Source organism: Pleurodeles waltl, chromosome 1_2 (assembly GCF_031143425.1).
Source record: "Pleurodeles waltl isolate 20211129_DDA chromosome 1_2, aPleWal1.hap1.20221129, whole genome shotgun sequence".
NCBI classification, from domain to species: domain Eukaryota; kingdom Metazoa; phylum Chordata; class Amphibia; order Caudata; family Salamandridae; genus Pleurodeles; species Pleurodeles waltl.
This window is the reverse complement of record NC_090437.1, coordinates 902,500,616-902,506,615: the sequence shown is the minus strand read 5'-3', so window position 1 is coordinate 902,506,615 and position 6,000 is coordinate 902,500,616.

The following is a 6,000-nucleotide window of genomic DNA, read 5'->3' as shown; positions in this document are numbered from 1 at the left end:
TATCACCATTTTTACAATCCCAGTACTGTATGGGCAAATGTTTCAACTCATTAGTAAAGGTTGCACATATGTTATATGTGGTAATCAGAGTTGTGGTCCTGCCATGTGGTTTCGCTGCTCTTTTGCATGAATTTGAGGTGAAAAGGAAAAATTGCTCTCGACTGATTCTGATATATGGATAGAAGTGCATGAGTGCCTTGTAGCCCATGTTTGGACTATTAAAGTTAAAGGGCGCCAACCTTCAGAGGTGCAAAACCAGTGTTTCATGCAGGTAAAATGACCATAAATTCATCCAATCCCTCTCAAAGCATCTTCCATAGAAGGAAAATACGACATGCACTTTACAGTGCAACAGGGCTTATAGCACTCATGATATACTTTGCTAAATGCAACAATAACCTGGAAGGAGAAGAGTGGATGGACATGGAGGGCGAGGCCAATAAATAAAATCAGTTATAGATCCTGATGACAGAATGTCACATTTTTAATTAAAGATTCTGATTAAATAGTGTCTTACGTTATTAATGGTTTCAAGGCGCTAATAACATTTTTTTTAAAAGACCTTGAGATTTATATTCTGGCTAATATCAATCAATCAATCAGGTAATTTATAAAGCGTGCTACTCACCCGTCAGGGTCTCAAGGCGCTGGGGGGGAGCTACTGATCAAATAGCCATGTTTTGAGGCATTTCCTATATTTCAAGAAGTCCTGGGTCTGGCGTAGGTAGAGCGGTAGGGAGTTCCAGGTCCTGGCGGCGATGTGAGAGAAGGATCTTCCTCTGGCAGTGGTGTGGCGGATGCGGGGGACTGAGGCGAGGGCGAGGCTGGCAGAGCGGAGATGGCGGGTGGGAGTGTGGAAGGTGAGTCTGTCGTTGAGGTAGGCCTTGACCAGTGTTGTGGAGGGCTTTTTGTGCGTGGGTGAGGAGTTTGAAGGTGATCCTCTTTGTTACTTGTCGCCATTGTAGGTCTCTGAGGTGGGATGAGATGTGGTTGCGGCGTGGGATGTCAAAGATGAGGCGAGCGGATGCATTTCGGATTTGTTGCATTTTCATTTGGAGTTTGGCCGTGGTTCCCACGTAGAGTGCATTTCCGTAGTCTAATCGGCTGCTGATAAGAGCGTGGGAGTCTGTTTTCCTGGTTTCGACGGGGATCCATTTGAAGATCTTGCGGAGCTTGCGGAGGGTGTTGTAGCAGGAAGAGGAGATTGCATTGACCTGCTGAGTCATGCTGAGTGCTGAGTCCAGGATAAATCCTAGGTTGCGTTCTTGAGTGGTGGGTGTGGGTGCGGTTCCTAGGGAGGTAGGCCACCAGGAGTAGTTCCAAGCTGAAAGGTTGGTGCCAAAGATGAGGATCTGTGTTTTGTCAGTGTTTAATTTGAGGTGGCTTGATTCCATCCAGTTGGCGATGACATGAAGTCCATTGTGGAGGTTGTTTCTTGCGGTTACAGGGTCTTTTGTGAGGGAGAGGATCGGCTGGGTGTCGTCTGCGTAGGATACTATGTTGATGTGGTGGGTTCGTGCGATGTTGGCGAGTGGAGCCATATAGACGTTGAAGAGTGTTGGGCTGAGGGAGGATCCTTGGGGGACACCACAGATGGTCTTGGAGGCTTCGGACAAAAACGGCAGAAGGCGGACTCTCTGGGTTCTGCCGGAGAGGAATGAAGAGATCCAGTCGAGAGCCCTGCCGTGGATCCCGACGTTGTGGAGGCGTGTGCGAAGGGTATGGTGACAAACGGTGTTAAAGGCTGCGGAGAGGTCCAGGAGGATGAGTGCTGCGGTTTCGCCTTCGTCGAGCATGGTCCTTCTAAGGAAATGCCTCCTTGGAATGGTTACCCCCTGACTTTTTGCCTTTGCTGATGCTAAGTTATGATTTGAAAGTGTGCTGGGACCCTGCTAACCAGGCCCCAGCACCAGTGTTCTTTCCCTAAACTGTTCCTTTGTCTCCACAATTGGCACAACCCTGGCACTCAGGTAAGTCCCTTGTAACTGGTACCGCTGGTACCAAGGGCCCTGATGCCAGGGAAGGTCTCTGAGGGCTGCAGCATGTCTTATGCCACCCTGGGGACCCCTCACTCAGCACATGCACGCTGCCTCACAGCTTGTGTGGGCTGGTGGGGAGAAAATGACTAAGTCAACATGGCACTCCCCTCAGAGTGCCATGCCATCCTCACACTGCCTGTGGCATAGGTAAGTCACCCCTCTAGCAGGCCTTACAGCCCTAAGGCAGGGTGCACTATACCACAGGTGAGGGCATATGTGCATGAGCACTATGCCCCTAAAGTGTCTAAGCAAACCTTAGACATTGTAAGTGCAGGGTAGCCATAAGAGTATATGGTCTGGGAGTTTGTCAAACATGCACTCCACAGTTCCATAATGGCTACACTGAAAACTGGGAAGTTTGATATCGAACTTCTCAGCACAATAAATGCACACTGATGCCACTGTGCAATTTATTGTAATATACACCCACAGGGCATCTTAGAGGTGCCCCCTGAATACCAACCCAGCTTCCAGGGAGAAGGCACAAAGAGGGTGTAGACACTCTCCAGGACAGTAGCCATTGGCTACTGCCCTCCCAGACCTAAACAAACCCCTAAATTCACCTCTAAATTCAGTATTTAGGGGCACCCCAGAACCTAGGAAACTAGACTCCTGCAACCTTAACAAAGAAGAAGGACTGCTGACCTGAAGCCCTGCAGAGAAGACGGAGATGACTACTGCCTTGGCCCCAGCCCTACCGGCCTGTCTACCAACTTAGAAGAAAACTGCAACAGCGACGCATCCAACAGGGACCAGTGACCTCTGAAGCCTCAGAGGACTGCCCTGCACCCAAGGACCAAGAAACTCCTGTGAACAGCCGCTCTGTTCAAAACCAGCTACTTCTTGGCAACAAAGAAGCAACTTCCAAAGACTTCACGTTTCCCGCCAGAAGCGTGAGACTTCACCCTCTGCACCCGACGCCCCGGCTCGACCTGCAGAAAACCAACAACTCAGGGAGGACTCACTGGTGACTGCGAGCCCGTGAGTAACCAGAGACGACCCCCCTGAGTCCCCACAGCGACGTCTGCAGAGAGAATCTAGAGGCTCACCCTGACCGCGACTGCCTGTAACAAGGTACCCGACACTTGGAACCAACACTGCACCTGCAGCCCCCAGGACCTGAAGGAACCGAACACCAGTGCAAGAGCGACCCCCAGGCGTCCCTCTGCCTAGCCCAGGTGGTGGCTGCCCCAAGGAACCCCCCTGTGCCTGCCTGCATAGTTGAAGTAACCCCCGGGTCTCCCCCTTACTTTCTATACAAAACCGACGCCTGTTTGCACACTGCACCCGGCCGCCCCTCTGCCACTGAGGGTGTACTTTCTGTGCCTTCTTGCATCCCCCCCAGTGCCCTACAAAACCCCCCTGGTCTGCCCCCTGAGGACGCAGGTACTTACCTGCTGGCAGACTGGAACCGGGGCACCCCCGTTCTCCATAGAAGCCTATGTGTTTTGGGCACCTCTTTGACCTTTGCACCTGACCGGCTCTGAGCTGCTGGTGTGGTAACTTTGGGGTTGCCTTGAACCCCCAACGGTGGGCTACCTATGCCCCAACTTTGAGACTTGTAAGTGTTGTACTTACCTTCAAAACTAACCTTTACTTACCTCCCCCAGGAACTGTTAATTGTTGCAGTGTGTACACTTTTGAAATAGCTTATTGCCATTTTTACAAAGACTGTGCATGATATTGTGGTAATTCAAAGTTCCTAAAGTATCTAATTGAAGTACCTTACATTTAAAGTATTAACTGTAAATCTTGAACCTGTGGCTCTTAAAATAAACTAAGAAAATATATTTTTCAATATAAAAAACCTATTGGCCTGGAGTAAGTCTTTGAGTGTGTGTTCCTCATTTATTGCCTGTGTATCTACAACAAATGCTTAACACTACCCTCTGATATGCCTACTGATCGGCCACACTACCACTAAATAGAGCATTAAAATTATCTACTTTTGCCACTATCTTACCTCTAAGGGGAACCCTTGGCCTCTGAGCACACTATTCCTTACTTTGAAATAGTATATACAGAGCCAACTTCCTACATTGGTGGATCAGCGGTGGGATCTAAGACTTTGCATTTGCTGGACTACTCAGCTAGTACCTGATCACACAACTAAATTCCAAAAATTGTCATTAGTAACTGATTTTTGAAATTTTGAGCTATTTTTCAAAAATTGTAATAGTCCTGCTAGGGCCTTAGGTAAGCTCCTGTTAGCATTCTTTTTAGAGTTTAAAAGTTTTGTAAAAGTTTGGATTAAGTTCTAGAGAGAGTTTTAGATTCTTAAAAAGTATACCAACTTTTAGAGAAATAATGTCTAGCACAGATGAGATGGTGGTGGAACTCAACCTCACCCCTTACCTGCACATTAGGATGTCAGATTTAAGGACTCTCTGTAAAATAAAACATATAAAAACTGGATCAAACCCTACCAAAGTACAGCTCCAGGAGCTTTTGGCAGAGTTTGCTATAGACCACCCCTCTGAAGACAATCTTACAGAGGGGGAAACTAGTGACCTGGAGGAGAATTTCCCACCTCCTATCCTAGTTAGGGAGCCCAGGGTTCCTCAAACCCTTACTTCACAAGTGATAGTCAGAGATGCTGCTTCTCCCACAGGGGAGTCCAGCAACTCTGGAAGCATTGAGGGCAGCCTCAATGAATATGACCTCCTGCTAGCCAGGATGGTCAAAGGATTTGCTTTGGAAAGACAGCTTCTAGCCATAGAAAGGGAAAGGCAAGAGATGGGCTTAGCTCCCATCAATGGTGACAGCAACTTAAATAGGGTCAGAGAGAATACTGACATGCTAAACATCTCCAAAGGGATTGTAACAAAATATGAAGATGGTGATGACATCACCAAATGGTTTACAGCTTTGAAGGGGGCTTGTGCAACCAGAAAAGTAAACAAATCTCACTGGGGTGCTCTCTTTTGGGACATGTTCACTGGAAAGTGTAGGGATAGACTCCTCACACTCTCTGGTAAAGATGCAGAATCCTATGACCTCATGAAGGCTACCCTGATCGAGGGCTTTGGATTCTCAACTGGGGAGTACAGGATTAGGTTCATGGGGGCTCAAAAATCCTCGAGCCAGACCTGGGTTGATTTTCTTGACTTCTCAGTCAAAACACTGGATGGTTGCATTAATGGCAGTGGTGTAAATGATTATGAAGGGCTGTATAATTTGTTTATGAAGGAACACCTTCTAAGTAATTGTTTCAATGATAAACTGCATCAGCATCTGGTAGACCTAGGTCTAATTTCTTCACAAGAATTGGGAAAGAAGGCTGACCATTGGGTCAAGACTAGGATGACCAAGACTTCCACAGGGGGTGACCAAAAGAAGGGGGTCACAAAGACTCCCCAGGGGAAGAGTGTTGAGACATCCAAGGGAAAAAGTAAAGAGTCTTCTACAGGGCCCCAAAAACCTGTTCAGGAGGGTGGGTCCAAAGCCTCTTCACAATCCTCATTTGGGTACAAGGGTAAAAGCTTTGATCCCAAAAAGGCCTGGTGTCGTAGCTATAATCAGAAGGGACACCAAACTAGAGACAAGGCCTGTCCCAAGAAAGGTTCCACTTCTACTACTACTCCAGTTAGTACTGGAATAGCCAGTCTCCATGTGGGATCAACAGTGTGCCCAGAGCAAATCAGGGTCCACACTGAAGCTACATTAGTCTCTGAGGGTGGGGTGGACCTAGTCACACTAGCTGCCTGGCCGCCTAACATGCAAAAATACAGGCAGCAGCTCTTAATTAATGGGACTAGAGTAGAAGCCCTGAGGGATACAGGTGCCAGTGTCACAATGGTGACAGACAAACTGGTTTCCCCAGGACAATACCTGACTGGACAAACGTATCCAGTCACCAATGCTGACAATCAGACTAAAGTACATCCCATGGCTATGGTAATTTTAGAATGGGGAGGGGTCACTGGCCTGAAACAGGTGGTAGTCTCTTCTGCTATACCAG